General features: G+C 46.5%; 1 protein-coding gene across 1 annotated transcript in view; it reads right to left on the bottom strand.

The window, feature by feature from the left end:
* The window catches only part of LOC133342887 (UDP-N-acetylglucosamine transferase subunit ALG13 homolog), a 98,664-nt gene that overhangs the window by 55,029 nt on the left and 24,063 nt on the right, over positions 1-19,572 (bottom strand). The gene's annotated exons all lie outside the window — the stretch shown is intronic.

The following is a 19,572-nucleotide window of genomic DNA, read 5'->3' as shown; positions in this document are numbered from 1 at the left end:
AGCAGCCAAATACTCTCAACGCACGATTGATGTTGATTCTAAATGTGGAGGAAAAAAACCGGAGGATCCGGAGAAAAATCCACGCGACCACGGGGACAGAGACATGGAAACTATACAGCAGGCGTCAGGGTCAGGATCGAACCCACGGCCTCCTGCATACCAGGCGAGGTAGTTAACATCTCCTAGTCACCGTGATGATGATGAGAGAGAGACGCAAACTCCAAATATACAGCAGGTGTTAGGGTCGGGATCGAACCCACAACCTCCTGTGTACCAGGCGAGGTAGTTAACATCTCATAGCCACCGTAGCGTCCCTCGGTCGAGTCAATGTTATCTTTGTTTACACTCGTGGCGCCTTTATAGCACAAATCTGCCACTCAAAGCGTCGTCATCGTCATCATCACTACAAGATGACAACTCAAACTCAACGTGAAATTAGAAAGGTGCTAAACAATGAGAGAGAGAGAGTCATCTTCTTGGTTCTTTTGGTAAAGTCACGTAGAAGGGAAATAATAAAATAATAAAAATAAAACATAATAAAATAATTCTCACGACGTTTCGGCCACAACGCAACCAGCCGTCCTCAGGTGAAGAACAGGTCTGTCGGAAAGACAGCGTCTGAATGGAGATACAGAAAGAAACTCGAATCGCATTGCACGCGCGGTGACCACGGACACAGACACACGCAGTCGAGCGCAGACTCGGCACGCAACCACGTGGTCACGCACGTGCGCGAGTGTGTGGGGAGCGGTGGTGCAGCGGTTAGGGGCCGTCCATAAATGACGTCACGCACCTAGGGGAGGGTGGGGGGTCAGACATTTGTGACGATGTGTGACCAGGGTGGGGGGGGGGGGTTTGAGAAATGTGACGTCACATCAAAATGCGCAACTTTAAATAAATATAGACAACACGTTCTACTTAATTAAATAGACTTTTTAATAAATGTTTTCTCCTACAACATCAGAGTGCAGCGCCACATTAAATACGCACTACAATGACAATAGTTTAAAGCGATTTGAAGCATGTTTTATTATGGGGGGGGCAGAGCTTTGTGACGTCATATTTTAGGGGGGGTCTGACTTTTTGTGACGAGGGGGGGGGGGTCAAAAATCGTCCAAAATCGCGTGACGTCATTTATGGACGGCTACGCTGCGCTACGAACCCGGCCACCCGAGTTCTGATTCCCGCTCACGGCCAACGGCCAAGTGGCGATTATCTGAACCGGTCCTGGGCCTCCCCTCGGTCGACTCAGCCTCAAATGAGTACCCGGTGCGGTGTGTAGAAAACATCGCCACTGGGGAGACAAAGGCGGGCCCGGGCGAGGCGCTGGCTTACTCACTCACAGCACTTGCCCCAGCAGTCTGTTCGAGGCTATAGGGGGCATCTTTGGCTTTGTGTGCGTGCGCGCGTGTGTGCAACGGAACAGGGCGACGTGCCAATCCCCGTTGTTTATCTTCGTGCGCAGCGGTCGAGTCGGGGAGATAACGATAGGCGCTGGGAGCTTGAGTGCGCATTTTCTAAGTGCGAGGCATGGTGGGGGGGGGGAGGCTGTCATCGATAAAAAAAATTCATATTCGCAGCAACTGACGCACAAAACAAATGTCTCGGCTGTTGAAATTTTTCTTTTTTTTACAAACCGATAGGTTATCATACGAGGAAATGTTAAGTTGAGCGTTAGGTTTGAAGTCCTTGCGATTGACACTTTCATTGTTGACTGCAATAAAAGTATTGGCCGTTCGGATTCAAACGTTACAGCCAAAACAAATTACTATTGTAATGAGCCAATAATGTCTGTCTGTGTGTAACGCGCGTGACGTCACTCCACATGCCGCACCCCCCGTCATTAATATTCATGAGCGCGTGACGTCAGTCCACATGCCGAATCCCCACGTCATTAATATTCATGAGCGGGTGGATTTTTACACTCACGCAGAAGAAGGTCGAGCTGAAATATTTTGCTTCGCAAATTCGCTTCAAGTTTGACGTTTTTTTAAATGGAAAGTTAATCTAATAAATCATTCTACGCAGCAACAAAGTGGAGTTGGTGTCTTTTTTGTTTTCTTCACCACTTGAGACGAAAGATAAGTCTCATTTATGCTTCGACATTATGGTAAAATAGACATTTCTCGGTGACTTTCCAGATATTGTATCGGTTTCCAATTAATTTCAACCCCAGCGACCGAAAGCAGAAGAAAATAAAGTATCAGAGCAGTGAATTTTAGCAAATTGAAGGTCACTTATATATATTGATACAGCGAACTGCAGTGAAGTGGTTAAGACTTCGTTTTGTGGCAGATTCACTGCCATTAATACAGTGCTACAGCGAACTGCAGTGAAGTGTTTGATGACGTACTTTCGTGCAAGATTCACTGCCATTACATTTACACAAGATACAATAAAACTCTGCTAAAAAAATTCATAACTATTACAGCTTCCGTCCGAGGACGGGCAAAATAATCGTGAATTCAATGGAAACCTGAGTTGAGAGCCGGCGCGGAGGCGAGAGATCAGAGGCGAGAAATCAGAGATGACAGATCAGAGATGAGAGATCAGAGACGAGAAATCAGAGATGAGAGATCAGAGACGAGAAATCAGAGACGATAAATCAGAGATGAGAGATCAGAGGCGAGAGATCAGAGACGAGAAATCAGAGATGAGAGATCAGAGGCGAGAGATCAGAGGCGACAGATCAGAGACGAGAGATCAGAGATGAGAAATCAGAGACGAGAGATCAGAGGCGACTGCCTCCAACTGCCCAGTCGCGTCCTTCCACAAGCTTCCTCCACAGAGGCCGATTTTGACACCGCTGGTACCAGCCATCGGCAAGTCCACTCAGCTCCACGCCCTCCTGTACCACATCACTCCATCTCTTCTCGAGCCCGTGCCGCACCCGTTTAGCCCCCTCTGTCCGACCGAACACAACACGCACACTCATACGTACAGATAGACGTCTGTGGGCTCACAGGACGGTGCGCGCGTGAGCACTCCCTTGCTGCTCAGTCTACCCAGAAACCTCCCCATATTGTGTTGATCATGGGAATTGTTTAACCATACTTCACCATGCCGGTCAGCGCGGTTTGGCAATGGGGTGGGGGGCCGGGGCGAGTTGTGGTGGTGGCGGGGGGGGAGACCCGGAATCAATTCATGAATCATTCGTCGCTGCTGCTGATATTTGGCCGTGGCCGGAAATCGAAATAAAGATTGCCAAGTTGCGAGCTGAGTGTGGCGAATATTACGGCTCCGCTCAACCGCAGCTGCGACGCTTGCAGGATGCAATGAACTAACCGATCGAAACGGACGGACGTCGCGAGCCTTCTGACCGCGGCTCACAGTTTTGTGCAACGGCGTAGTTGCCGGCAACGTCGCACGGACAGTTATCGGTCGCTCTCGCCGGGTCACTTGGTTGCCGGAGATTCACGGGATGCCAGTAAGCGTGTCTTGCGTGGGGGGCAGGAGGGGGGCGGGGTGGCCTTGCCCCTCCCGCCTACTTGGTGGCCAAAGCTACGAGTTTGGGCCCTCTTGAAAACCACCGTGAGATTTGTTTTCGGTAAAAGTGTCAAAGAACAAGAGCAATAATTGAGAATAAGTTTTCCACTATGAGACCTCCTTTACCAGTGGCAAAATATAGTAGTAGGTTTTTACCCTTTAAACTGGTACAAAACTGACACCTTTATGCAAGGCATCATGTTTGCAATAACCACAACACAAGTAGTCAAAATGCAAACAAAAAGAAACAACTCTGATAATGGTAATGACTAGGCTCTAAGGAAAGCTGTCTCGGGTGTGGACCAATCAACTTCAAGGACAGTGAATTGAATAGGCAAGAGGAGTCGGCGATACTACAGCCTCTAGGGGAGACCATGCAAGACAAATAAAATATTGGGGACCCCACCTGACCGATTGCTGCACCCCCCGAGCTGATAATGTAGTTACTACACCACTGATAATGTAGTTACTACACCACTGATAATGTAGTTACTACACCACTGATAATGTCGTCACTACGCCACTGATAATGTAGTTACTACGCCACTGATAATGTAGTTACTACACCACTGATAATGTAGTTACTACACCACTGATAATGTAGTTACTACGCCACTGATGATGTAGTCACTACGCCACTGATGATGTCGTCACTACGCCACTGATAATGTAGTCACTACACCACTGATAATGTAGTTACTACGCCACTGATGATGTAGTCACTACGCCACTGATAATGTAGTTACTACACCACTGATAATGTCGTCACTACGCCACTGATAATGTAGTTATTACGCCGCTGATAATGTAGTCACTATGCCACTGATAATGTAGTTACTACGCCACTGATAATGTAGTCACTACGCCACTGATAATGTAGTTACTACGCCACTGATAATGTAGTCACTACGCCACTGATAATGTAGTTATTACGCCACTGATAATGTAGTCACTACGCCACTGATAATGTCGTCACTACGCCACTGATAATGTAGTTATTACGCCACTGATAATGTAGTCACTACACCACTGATAATGTCGTCACTACGCCACTGATAATGTAGCTACTACACCACTGATAATGTAGTTACTACACCACTGATAATGTAGTTACTACACCACTGATAATGTAGTTACTACACCACTGATAATGTAGTTACTACACCACTGATAATGTAGTTACTACACCACTGATAATGTAGTTACTACACCACTGATAATGTAGTCACTACGCCACTGATAATGTAGTTACTACACCACTGATAATGTAGTTACTACACCACTGATAATGTCGTCACTACGCCACTGATAATGTAGTCACTACGCCACTGATAATGTAGTTATTACGCCGCTGATAATGTAGTCACTATGCCACTGATAATGTAGTTACTACGTCACTGATAATGTAGTTACTACGCCACTGATAATGTAGTCACTACGCCACTGATAATGTAGTTACTATGCCACTGATAATGTAGTTACTACATCACTGATAATATAGTTACTACGTCACTGATGAGGAGGACATCATATTTGCAGCCGACGCAAATGCGTCGCATCGATAAGCAGAGTTACGGGAAAGTGATTCATTCCTTTGCTTCAATTCCCCGTTAATCCCCTTGCGAACCACCCTCCCGGCGCGTTTTTGGGTTTCTCCGTAAGTCTTACGGAAACGATACCCCCCCCCCCGTCCCCCACCAACATCTCTGCTCCACGTTCCAGAAGCTTCTTCTAGGACCGGGAAAGCTCCCTAAGCACGCGGTGCGAAACGTCAGTGCAGCACAACCCCAAGGAACCCCACGCAGTGACCTGTGAGCGACCCTCTTTCATCGGTTCATTTCACGTCGAAATGTATCGCTGATAATAATTCACGCCTAACAAATCCACAATTAAGGGAGTTTTTTTCGGGTTAGATCGTGTCAATATGAAAGTGTCGTTTGTGACAAACTTTACTAATTGGATGTGTCGGGTGGTGGTGGGTTTAATGACACATTTATATATTTACACGATCTAAATTTCGATTTAAAGCTTTCGTGACTGCAGGGATTCATCTTCTTGGTTCTTTCGGTAAAGTCACGTAGAAGGGAAGTAATAAAATAATAAAAATAAAACATAATAAAATACACGATCTAACCCAACAAAAAAAACCTTTATTGTGGATATTGGTCGCGAAAGCGTACGACTGCGTGTTAAACTCACACCTAACAAACACTGATGCTCTTTTTAAGGATCATCTATGTAGAGGACTTGAATCTCGTCCATGTTTATATGTGCCTCATTATGCTCACTGTTTTCGTTTGACAGATCTGACTGCTGATGAAGTCGCAGTTGGTAAAATTCATGCCAGAAGGTCCCTGCTTTAACAATTCGGCATCTCGATACGCGGCTGTTGTAAGCGTCTCTATAAACTCCACATTGCATCACACATTGTGGTGGTAATGGGACCTCCGTCATGCACTGAATACAGGTATGAGTTTAATTTCCAACTATAAACATTCCTGCTCGAGAATGAAAATATATATATTAACAAATAAATAATACTTTCATTTATTTACCCCTAAAAGCCTCCCTGTCTCTCAAGACCTCCTTTCAAGAGGATCCTAAATTAGGATTTTTGGTGATGCATAAGAAGTGGGATACAACGCTGCACGGATGGATACAAGAAACCACTCTCTGTAGTTTCATCTCCTTGTCATTGTTCTGATTACGTCAGGATGCGATCATTTTTTGTTGGAAGAGAATTCTGCACAGTGCCCACGGACGCACGCGCGATACAGACTTTTTCCACGCCAGGGTGGCACGGTGGCTAGGAGATGTTAACTACCTCGCCTGGTCTACAGGAGGTCGTGGGTTCCATCCCGTCTCTCTCTCATCATCATCACGGTGGCTAGGAGATGTTAACTACCTCGCCTGGTGTAAGGAGGTCGTGGGTTCCATCCCGTCTCTCTCTCATCATCATCACGGTGGCTAGGAGATGTTAACTACCTCGCCTGGTGTACAGGAGGTTCGTGGGTTCAATCCCGAACCCCGACGCCTGCTGTATATTTGGAGTTTGCGTCTCTCTCTCATCATCATCACGGTGGCTAGGAGATGTTAACTACCTCGCCTGGTCTACAGGAGGCCGTGGGTTCGATCCCGACCCTGACGCCTGCTGTGTATTTGGAGTTTGCGTCTCTCTCTCTCATCATAATCACGATGGCTAGGAGATGTTAACTACCTCGCCTGGTGTACAGGAGGCCGTGGATTCGAACACGACCCTGACGCCTGCTGTGTATTTGGAGTTTGCGGTGTCTCTCTCTCATCATCATCACGGTGGCTAGGAGATGTTAACTACCTCGCCTGGTGTACAGGAGGCCGTGGATTCGAACACGACCCTGACGCATGCTGTGTATTTGGAGTTTGCGTCTCTCTCTCTCATCATAATCACGATGGCTAGGAGATGTTAACTACCTCGCTGGATATACAGGAGGTAGGGGCTTGATCCCAACCCTGACGCCTGCTGTGTATTTGGGGTTTGTGTGTCTCTCTCTCATCATCATCACGGTGGTTAGGAGATGTTAACTACCTCGCCTGGTGTACAGGAGGCGGTGGGTTCGATCCCAACCCTGACGCCTGCTGCTGCATATTTGGAGTTTCTGTGTCTCTCTTCCCGTGGTCGCATGGGATTTTTCTCCAAGTCCTCCGGTTTTTCCCTCCACATTTATAGGCATGAGTTTCGAGTATTTGGCTGCTATAAATTTCCACATGATGAGCCATTTTGAAGAAATAATTTGTGGCAGCCCGGCCACTTCTGAAAAATACCAACAGGTAGCTCAGTGGTCCTTACCTGGTAAAATAGTTTAGTTATTTACACTATGAGACATCTCCTTTACCAGTGGCAAAATATAGTTGTAGTATAAAGGTGTCAGTTTTTGTACCAGTTTAAAGGGTAAAAACCTACTACTATATTTTGCCACTGGTAAAGGAGGTCTCATAGTGTAAATGCTTACCCCGAGCTCTCAATACTCTGATAGTGTGCTGTTTTTGAGTTGTACGCCTTTTGGCGTCAACTGGTCCAACACCAATGGAGACGAGGCTCTAAGAAAAGCTGTCTCGGGTGTGGATCAGTCAACTTCAAGGACAGTGCATATCATTATCATTATCAGAGTTGTTTTCTTTTTGTTTGCATTTTGACTGCTTGTGTTGTGGTTATTGCAAACATGATGCCTTGTATTAAGGTGTCAGTTTATGTACCAGTTTAAAGGGTAAAAACCTACTACTAGTTTAGTTAAGCAAGCACTTTAAGTGAAAGAAACTCCTCCAATTGACGCCGATTGCAATGGGATTTCAGGGACAACTGAGCCAGGCCCTCTACCCCTATCAGCTCCAAGTGCGTCCGCACACAATGCGTGTAGACGGACTGCTAACAGCCGTGTGTAGAATGTATCTGAGTTCACGTGGTCGATGCCTAATCTGTACCACACGAGGTGATAATCCCTGGTGAAATCTACGTGCAGCAGGGCTTTTCACATATCGCTGCCTGCAACCCACGCGTGCAACCTTCAGATAAATGGCACTCACGTAAATGATCAATTGCGGGTTGTTTTATTTGCATGTTTAAATAATTATTATTGTGTTTTTTGTTGTTGTATTAGTGATCGTATCGGAATCAGGCTCACCTCATCAAATCGGCACCGCTGCATTGCACCCGGCCTGCTCAGTACGTATAATGTGTGGCGAAGGGGGAGCGGTGGCACAGTCGTTAGCGGAGCTGCGCTAAGAACCCAGCCACCCGAGTTCGATGCCTGACCGTGGCTCACATGAGCAGCGTGTGGTAGTGAGAACATTTGCTCTTTTTATTTTACCGAAGAAGGCCCACCGAGCTATGTAGCTTTTTTTCAGATGCGACCTGGTCACAAATAATTGCTCAAACGAGATGCTTATCGACACGTGGAAAAGTATAGCGGCCAGATTCTCTAAATGCGTGATGTTGATTCTAAATGTGGAGGGAACAACCGGACGACCCGGAGAAAAATCCAAGCGACCACGGGGGGAGAGAGAGAAAGAGATACGCAAACTCCCAATATGAAGCATCAAGTTTGGAATTGAACCCACGACCTCCTGTATACCAGGCAAGGGAGTTAACATCTCCTAGCCACCGTGGCCGGTCCAGCCACCGCTCCCTCCTGCCACCAGTCTACACTCACCAGCGTAGTGAAGTATGACACGAAAAAATTTCATGTCATGGGGAGACCTTCATCTCTTGGTGGATAGAGAATGGCTGGAATTATAAAAAAAATTTCGTATAAATGTGCAACCATCTGTAACTCCAGTGCTGGACTAAGACATCATATATATGCAATGTCAGTCATGCGGATTATTTGACCATATTTCACCACGCTGGACAATGTAAGTTTAAGTATATATGTATGTATGCCGGTTGATAAATGGCAAAAAACCGGGACCGGTTCCAATATCGCTCGCCGCTAATGTGAACCGAAACCACAGCGCGGCGTGCTAATCACTGCGCCACCACTCCACCGCAGCTAAACTTACCAAGCTAAGGGTTATCTTGTGTCAGCAGGTGAGAGCCCAAGAGACCAGGATAAGTCTCGTTTGCAACAAACAAACAAAAATGATGTGACTCACCAATTGTTATGGATGTAAGAAACGGATTCCCACCAAACTTTCCAATTTGATCTCTTGTTGACTTGTTTTTGACCATACTTCACCACGTCGGTCAGTGCGGGTTGGTGAAGCGAGCTCAGAGAAACCGCTTCGTGAATTCCTCGCCGCTGATGTCTGGTGGCGTGTAGTGTGCTAACTGCTGCGCTGTCGCTCCACCCCAAGCCGAAACTACAGCGCTTTTAGAGATCCTGGATGAAAATCGCTACGTAAATGGAATTACAGTATTAGTATTATTACCATTAATTAACAAATCAACACCTCGCTGATCGCGTCAAGGAGCATAAACCATCATCACGCGAAACTCCGCGGTCATCCTCGCAGCATCGGCTTTTGGCTGCCAACCATCGAACAAACGCGGCGCTTTCAGACGCGCGTCTGCGGCCGTCTGGAACGCTCTTCCTTCCGATATTAGGAAGCCACTGGAGCTACGCACTTGTAAATCATCATCTAGATTGACACACTCATTATTTTAGGACTTTTTTGTGTGTTTTAGTTTGTTGTCCTTCCCTCGCACCTCCGATTAGAGCGGTTGGCTACGTACGGTGCGAAAGAAGTTCAACATACATCCTGCCAATAGACTCAACACTACCCATAGACTCAACACTGCCCATAGACTCAACACTGCCCATAGCCTCAACACTGCCCATAGACTCAACACTGCCCATAGACTCAACGCTGCCCATAGACTCAACACTACCCATAGACTCAACACTGCCCATAGACTCAACACTACCCATAGACTCAACACTGCCCATAGACTCAACACTGCCCATAGACTCAACACTACCTATAGAATAACACTACCCATAGGCTCAACACTGCCCATAGACTCAACACTGCCCATAGACTCAACACTGCCCATAGCCTCAACACTGCCCATAGACTCAACACTGCCCATAGACTCAACGCTGCCCATAGACTCAACACTACCCATAGACTCAACACTGCCCATAGACTCAACACTACCCATAGACTCAACACTGCCCATAGACTAAATACTACCCATAGACTCAACACTGCCCATAGACTCAACGCTGCCCATAGACTCAACACTACCCATAGACTCAACAATGCACCATAGACTCAACGCTGCCCATAGACTCAACACTGCCCATAGACTAAATACTACCCATAGACTCAACACTGCCCATAGACTCAACGCTGCCCATAGACTCAACACTGCCCATAGACTCAACACTACCCATAGACTCAACAATGCACCATAGACTCAACACTGCACCATAGACTCAACACTGCACCATAGACTCAACACTGCCCATAGACTCAACACTGCCCATAGACTCAACACTGCCCATAGACTCAACACTGCCCATAGACTCAACACTGCCCATAGACTCAACACTACCCATAGACTCAACACTGCCCATAGACTCAACACTGCCCATAGACTCAACACTGCCCATAGACTCAACACTACCCATAGACTCAACACTGCCCATAGACTCAACACTCCCCATAGACTCAACACATAGACTAACACTGCCCATAGACTCAACACTGCCCACAGACTCAACACTGCTCAGACACTCAACACTACCCATAGACTCAACACTACCCATAGACTCAACACTACCCATAGACTCAACACATAGACTAACACTGCCCATAGACTCAACATTGCCCATAGACTCAACACTGCCCATACACTCAACACTGCCCATAGACTCAACACTGCCCATAGACTCAACACTGCTCAGACACTCAACACTGCCCATAGACTCAACACTGCCCATAGACTCAACACTGCCCATAGACTCAACACTGCCCATAGACTCAACACTGCCCATAGACTCAACACTACCCATAGACTCAACACTACCCATAGACTCAACACTGCCCATAGACTCAACACTGCCCATAGACTCAACACTGCCCATAGACTCAACACTGCCCATAGACTCAACACTGCCCATAGACTCAACACTGCCCATAGACTCAACGCTGCCCATAGACTCAACACTACCCATAGACTATGGGGACCTCATTTGCCAGTAAAAATATGATAATTGGTTCTTTACCCTTCTATCTGGCAACAAAACTGACACCTTTTTGCAAGGAGTCATGTTTGCATAGACCGCAATACCTGCAGTCATAATACAAACAAAAGAACATAACTCTGATAATGTGCACTGTCCTTGAAGTTGATTGGTCCACACCCGAGACAGCTTTCCTTCGAGCCTAGTCTCATATGGGTTGGACCAGATGACGCCAAAAGGCGCATGTGCGCATGTGCGCCTTTTGGCGTCATCTGGTCCAACCCATATGAGACTAGGCTCGAAGGAAAGCTGTCTCGGGTGTGGACCAATCAACTTCAAGGACAGTGCACATTATCAGAGTTATGTTATTTTGTTTGTATTATGACTGCAGGTATTGCGGTCTATGCAAACATGACTCCTTGCAAAAAGGTGTCAGTTTTGTTGCCAGATAGAAGGGTAAAGAACCAATTATCACTACCCATAGACTCAACACTGCACCTCCGATTAGCACGGTCGACCACGTACGCTGCATGAAGAAGTTCAACATCCATACATGGACACATACATATCGCTTACGATCGTATCTCGGAATTCACACAACGGAGAATCACGCGCATTCTGATAAACCCAACTTTGCCGATGGAATGAGTAACCAAGTGATTGAGGGTGACTTACAGCCGCATGCTTACGAACCGATGTCACCGTGGTCACGCTTGACCGCGGTGACCTGGTGATAACTACTCTTGACAGGGACGTGATTCACACCGTAGCCACTGCAGTTCGTTATCAATCAACTTGCAAATAAACATTTATATAGATCTTCTTGGTTCTTTCGGTAAAGTCACGTAGAATGGAAATAATAAAATGAAAAAAAGACGGCTGCTTGCGTTGTGGCCGAAACGTCGTGAGAATTATTTTATAATATTTAATTTTTATTATTTTATTATTTCCATTCTACGTGACTTTACCGAAAGAACCAAGACGATGAATCCGTGCAGTCACGAAAGCTTTAAATCGAAATTGATATAGATTTTTAGTTTTTTTGAAATATCCACCGTGAAAATGATTTTTTTTTTGGTCGTGAGACTCGCTGCACATTTGTAAAAAAAAACCCAACAACTTTCAAATGCCGATTTAAGTCGGGGCCGTACATTGACAGACACGTATACAGTGCATCATCGATTATAATCTGGCATCGCCGATTATCTGGGCTGCTTCCAACATTAGCCGGCAGTCCCCGGACTGGTCCGGCGAAACTGCTCCAAAGGCTGTAACCCAGTCTCCGGCGATTGGCAGTATGTGCGTGTGACAAATAAAATATATAGCTTTGAGTGTTAAATGTTACATACACTACACTATACACTACATACATACAACGTACGACACGCATACCAGTCCGGCGATCAGTGTTAAAATGTTGTAGACAGTACATGATACACTACATACTTAAACAATGAAAATACTGCACGTATTTTCATTGGGCACGCCACGGTGGTTAGGAGATGTTGACTACCTCACCTGGTATGCAGGAGGTCGTGGGTTCGATCCCGACCCTGACGCCTGCTGTGTATTTGGAGTTTGCGTGTCCCTCTCTCTCATCACGGTGGTTAAGGGATGTTAACTACCTCGCCTGGTGTACAGGAGGTCGTGGGTTCGATCCCGACCCTGACGTCTGCTATATATTTGGAGTTTGCGGTGTCTCTCTCTCCGTGGTCTCGTGGATTTTTCCCCGGGTCCTCCGCTTTTTTCCCCCTCCACATTTAGAATCAACATCCACGCGTTCAGAGTATTTGTCTACAGCTATAAATTACCACGTGATAAGCCACTTCGTTGAGCTATCATTTGTGATGGTCAGGCCCATCACAAATAGCTATGTAGCTCAGTGGGGCCTTACCTGGTCAAAAAATATTTAAGTTTATACTTTTTAATCGTTAGTAAGCCCGAGACAGAAAGAGTAACACGTGGATCGCAGACTCTCATTTCGACACTTCAAAAAAAGTGAAGTGGGCTAAGATGATAGATATCCTGTGGTCAGGGCTGACGGGCACAGTGGCAGCCAAAGGAGAGAATCGTCTGGAGCGCGCCGGATCGCTCCGTCCCAAGACCTCCCAGTGGGGAGATGGTGACGGCTCGGGGTTCGTGAGACATTCTTTATCCGGCAGTGGGTAGACCACGTGTTGGCACCGTACACGAAGCGGCCCGGCTCTTACCCGCTGTGTGGCTTGCGTGGGTCGCGAGGACGAGGAGCAGAGCGATGGATGATGGCAGGGGCCTCATGGTCATCCCGGTCTTGTGATGTCCAGGACTCTGTGGGGTGCGACCTCGGCGCTCTCCTGGGAAGAGAGGGGGACGCGTTCCTTGGCTGCCTGGGGGGCTAGACAGTGAAGAGGCTCCCGGTCAACATCAACGCTAAGTTCATATCCGCGTGCAGTTCTTTAAACAGTCAAATCCTCCGCTTATCCGCAGTAAGGGGCCGTCCATAAATGACGTTACGCACCTGGGGGGGGGGGGGGGGGGCAGACATTTGTGACGATGTGTGACGAAGGGGGGGGGGGGGGGGGCTTGAGAAATGTGACGTCATAACCAAAATGCGCAACTTTAAATGAATATAGACAACACGTTCTACTTAATTAAATTTACTTTTTAATAAATGTTTTCTCCTACTATAAAATAAAGAAAGAATAAACCATAACTCGGTTTAAAGCCCTTTATTTAACCACACGAGGAGATCCCAACGAGGATGCTTTAGCTCTTTGCAACTCATCACCCGGTCACAGGCTGTGTACTGTGGGTTAACCGACACCCGCCATGGGGACGTGGAATTTCCATGTCTCGTGTACACGCGGGGGATATTTGACGATCCCCTTGACGTGGCACGTTGCGAGTTGGGCATACGTGGTGTGGCGTAATATCGTTGTGACAATCGGAGCGTTCTCACAACGACATTCGCTCAAGGTCTTGGCGCGGTCATCAAGACTGAAACTTGCGATCCAGAGGCGTTCGCCGGTTCAATTGCAAACTCCGCGGCGCGGCAGTTGTAACAAACAAAATAAAAATGCGGCAAGCTGTCTTACAATTGGCCCTGCCTCGTTGTCCAGCGAACAGTGTCAGTGAAAGGGGTACAGCGCAGACAGCCGTGTGGCCGGCAGGTGTGTGCGCGTGTGTGCAGGTGGGTGAAACCGTAGAAGAATAGGTCAAGAATACTCTAGAGGGGCTGTCTAGAGCGGCCTCTAGTGGATCTTCCTCTGCCGGCAGTGGCGTGGGAAAGTACTGTGTGCCGATGTGTGTGTCTCTCTCTCTGTGTCTCGGTGTTATCTCTCTCTGCTTGTGTGTCTGTGTGTGTGTCTCCGGTTTTGTGTTTTATCTCTCTTTTAAATTTAGCAATCTTTGGAAGAACGTAAGCAACCAGGCAGGGTGATAATTGGTTCTTTACCCTTCTATCTGGCAACAAAACTGACACCTTTTTGCAAGGAGTCATGTTTGCATAGACCGCAATACCTGCAGTCATAAATACAAACAAAAGACATAACTCTGATAATGTGCACTGTCCTTGAAGTTGATTGGTCCACACCCGAGACAGCTTTCCTTCGAGCCTAGTCTCATATGGGTTGGACCAGATGACGCCAAAAGGCGCACAACTCAAGGACAATGCACCATCAGAGTATGAGAGCTCGGGGCAAGCATCTACACTATGGGGACCTCATTTGCCAGTAAAAATATGATAATTGGTTCTTTACCCTTCTATCTGGCAACAAAACTGACACCTTTTTGCAAGGAGTCATGTTTGCATAGACCGCAATACCTGCAGTCATAAATACAAACAAAAGACATAACTCTGATAATGTGCACTGTCCTTGAAGTTGATTGGTCCACACCCGAGACAGCTTTCCTTCGAGCCTAGTCTCATATGGGTTGGACCAGATGACGCCAAAAGGCGCACAACTCAAGGACAATGCACCATCAGAGTATGAGAGCTCGGGGCAAGCATCTACACTATGGGGACCTCATTTGCCAGTAAAAATATGATAATTGGTTCTTTACCCTTCTATAGAACCAGGCAGGGTGTTGACTGTTGTGTTAGCCGACTCTCTGTGTTGCATTGCATTGTATTTCTAAGTTCACTAGGTTTTTCTAGATTTGAAGTTTTCGTGACTGCAAGGGTCCATACTCTTTGGTTTTTTCGGTAAAGTCACGTAGGCAAAAAAATAAAATAAAGTAAAAAAATAAACATTAATATAATTTATTTTTATTTTTTACCTACGTGACTTTACCGAAAAAACCAAAGAGTTAATACTAGGTTTGTTTTCTCTTTCATTTGTACCTGATGATTGCTTGTGTTGCAATCGAAACGCCGTATGCTATTATTTATTTATTATTTTCTTTTTCTACGTGACTTTACCGAAATAACCAAAGAGTACACTAATATAATAATTAAATATTATTTCCTACACTTGTAGTGCTGTACTATACTGCTGTACTGCACTTGTAGGGTGGTACCTGTATCTGCATTGTCTTAGTCGAAGGGCATCTTTCTTCTTCTTAAGATTTAGAATGCGCGCTTAGGCACTGGCACACAACTCCTTAACTCTTGTGATCATGCCACGGGGTCTACAAAGTCCGATTGCAGTAATTTCGCGAATTGCGTGCCCTATAAACAGCTTTGAGTCGGTGTCAGCGCTAGAAAATACAACTTTTGAAAAAGGTGAATTTGGTAATAATTCGACGAACTATAAATATGACAATGTTTAAGTAAGAAGGTGTTACGGCATTTTTTTAATTAAAGCGTTATTACGTTCTTTGAATGATGTTTACTGATACCGTTGCAATTATAGTTTTTTTTCTCTTTCAAACCTGTTCCTCACTTCATTTTTTTCCCATTTAAAATTATTCCAATCAACGTTCGTTTTCACGCGTACAAGTTGAGTAACTTACCATTTTAAAAATGGTATTTTGTACTTCGCTGAGAATCATGCACGGATATTGTTTTTTTTAACCATTCGCCTCTATGTGAACTCACTAGACTGAATGTAAAGTACACAATGCATGCATGTAGAACGTCTTTCACACCGCACGTAGCCCAACGTGCTCATTGGAGGTGCATTGTTATCTTAGTCACGAGTAGGATGAATATTGGTTGCGAGGATGCACGCGTTTGATCGATATTTAAAATTAAACGGCGCCTAATCAGACGGCGTAAAGGACGGGAGAACCGGGGGAAATGAATGAACCAGGTTCAAAAAAGCTTTCTCTCTGTCTCTCGTGAGCCACCTGAGAAAGCGTGTGGCCCAAATGAGTTCTCACGGAAAGAGATGTATCTGAGTCAAGACTAGGACGCGACTCGTGGTCATAGACAACGACGAGAAATACAATAACGGGATGCGCGCCCTGAGATCTTGAGATCGTAGATTTGAAGCTTTCGTGACTGCAATGATTCATACTCTTAGGTTTTTTCGGAAAAGTCACGTCGGTAAAAAATTATAATAATAAAAGAATAATACATGAAAATAACTAAATTAAATCATTTATTTATTATTATTATATATTTTTTTTACCCACGTGACTTTACCGAAAAAAAAATCGAAGAATATCTTGAGTTCGCTTCCTGGACACGGCTAAAGGGTAGGTTACCGTTAGGGGTTCGTTTAAAGGTTAGTAAACCACGCATTTATAATATTAAGTTCGCAAATCTCTACATATTTGGTAAATCCTCAATGAGAACAGAGGAAGACATCTCTCACGATCAAATATTTACCGAATTTCACTGACAGATTTTCACAAAGAGAGCACTCAAGGCACGCTAAGAGCTCATAACCATAACTGGCGTCAAAAAGACCGGTGCAGTATAATATTGTTACAATTCATGAACGTATCTTTTTATTTTTAGACAGCAAAAAAACTTAAATAAACGACTTACCCTCTGCTGCAACTCAGCGGCGAATGTGAAGTGGCTGTCTTTGTCCTGAAAAAAATGTGCCTGGTTTTTTTAAATGATTGTTTCGCTTTGCATTTGAGGAAGTACCTCTAAAATCTAAACTTGGGTGTGGGTGTTAGTGGTGACGCGGTGTTTAGAAGTAACTGCGCTGCGAACAACAGAGTGTAAGATCATTACCACTCCGGGCTTGTGGGAAAGGCGCAGGACTTAAAGGAAAAGGAGGAGGAGCCAAAAGAGGAAGGGGCGGGGCTTAATCAGGGGAGGGGCCTGCAAGTGGAAAGGGGAGGGGCCTGTAGAGGAACCCCAAATAAACAACCTTCAGCTTAACACGTAGTCAGTAGGCTTTTGCGACCAATATTATCCATAATGGAGGTTTTTTGGGGGGTTAGATCGTGTAGATGTAAATGTGTCGTGAAATCCACCACCACCCGACACAGCAAATTCGTAAGGTTTGTCACGAAAACAAAACATGCCAATTCGTTACTAGTACAGCACACCGGTGTGTTGGAGAGTAAACCCACAACATTGATTGGTTTACAATTGTAAAATATAAATTTTAAATGACGTCGGCTTTTGCGGATCACTTGAGCGTTAGCTTTTGAATTAACTATTTATTATGATTACGCACTTGTGACTTTCAAAAAATGATGACATTGACTTAAAAAAAATCCCAATGCTTTAGCCTTGAGCTTCCCTATTGATTTAAGGAAATGAAAGCAGAGAATCAAATGGTGACAGCAAAAACAATCTTACGACAGAAATTTCTTCCAATAAAACTCTATGGTAAAACTCCCCCCATCCACTCAGCACGATCCGCAGTTGCAGTGCTGCGCTTTTGTCTTCCAATAGAACTCTATGGGACTATCCCCCCCCATCCACTCAGCATGGTCTGCAGTTGCAGTGCTGCGCTTTTGTCTTCCAATAGAACTCTATGGGACTATCCCCCCCCCCCATCCACTCAGCATGGTCTGCAGTTGCAGAGCTGCGCTTTTGTCTTCCAATAGAACTCTATGGGATTATTCCACCCCCCATCCACTCAACACGGTCCGCAGTTGCAGAGCTGCGCTTTTGCCTTCCAATAGAACTCTATGGGACCCCCCCATGCACTCAGCATGGCCCGCAGTTGCAGAGCTGCGCTTTTGTCTTCCAATAGAACTCTATGGGATTATTCCACCCCCCATCCACTCAACACGGTCCGCAGTTGCAGAGCTGCGCTTTTGCCTTCCAATAGAACTCTATGGGACTATTCCCCCCCCCATCCACTCAGCACGATCCGCAGTTGCAGAGCTGCGCTTTTGCCTTCCAATAGAACTCTATGGGATTATTCCACCCCCCATCCACTCAGCACGATCCGCAGATGCAGTGCTGCGCTTTTGCCTTCCAATAGAACTCTATGGGACTATTCCCCCCCCATCCACTCAGCACGGCCCGCAGTTGCAGAGCTGCGCTTTTGTCTTCCAATAGAACTCTATGGGACTATTCCCCCCCCATCCACTCAGCACGATCCGCAGTTGCAGAGCTGCGCTTTTGCCTTCCAATAGAACTCTATGGGACTATCCCTCCCCCATCCACTCAGCACGATCCGCAGTTGCAGTGCTGCGCTTTTGCCTTCCAATAGAACTCTATGGGACCCCCCCCCATCCACTCAGCACGGCCCGCAGTTGCAGTGCTGCGCTTTTGCCTTCCAATATTACTCTATGGGACCCCCCCCCCATCCACTCAGCACGATCCGCAGTTGCAGAGCTGCGCTTTTGCCTTCCAATAGAACTCTATGGGACTATCCCCCCCCATCCACTCAGCACGGCCCGCAGTTGCAGTGCTGCGCTTTTGCCTTCCAATAGAACTCTATGGGACTATCCCCCCCCATCCACTCAGCACGATCCGCAGTTGCAGTGCTGCGCTTTTGCCTTCCAATAGAACTCTATGGGACTACCCCCCCCCCCATCCACTCAGCACGGCCCGCAGTTGCAGAGCTGCGCTTTTGCCTTCCAATAGAACTCTATGGGACCCCCCCATCCACTCAGCACGGTTCGCAGTTGCAGAGCTGCGCTTTTGCCTTCCAATAGAACTCTATGGGACTATCCCCCCCCCCCCATCCACTCAGCACGGCCCGCAGTTGCAGTGCTGCGCTTTTGCCTTCCAATAGAACTCTATGGGACTATCCCTCCCCCATCCACTCAGCATGGTCCGCAGTTGCAGTGCTGCGCTTTTGCCTTCCAATATAACTCTATGGGACCCCCCCCCCCATCCACTCAGCATGATCCGCAGTTGCAGTGCTGCGCTTTTGCCTTCCAATAGAACTCTATGGGACTATCCCTCCCCCATCCACTCAGCATGGTCCGCAGTTGCCGAGCTGCGCTTTTGCCTTCCAATAGAACTCTATGGGACTATTCCTCCCCCCATCCACTCAGCACGGTCCGCAGTTGCAGAGCTGCGCTTTTGCCTTCCAATAGAACTCTATGGGACTACCCCCCCCCCATCCACTCAACA

The sequence above is a fragment of the Lethenteron reissneri genome, chromosome 16 (assembly GCF_015708825.2).
Source record: "Lethenteron reissneri isolate LAM-NWPU_2019-01 chromosome 16, ASM1570882v1, whole genome shotgun sequence".
In the NCBI taxonomy this organism is placed as follows: Eukaryota; Metazoa; Chordata; class Hyperoartia; order Petromyzontiformes; family Petromyzontidae; genus Lethenteron; species Lethenteron reissneri.
The sequence above is the reverse complement of the archived record's forward strand: the minus strand, read 5'-3'. Positions and strand labels throughout refer to the sequence as shown.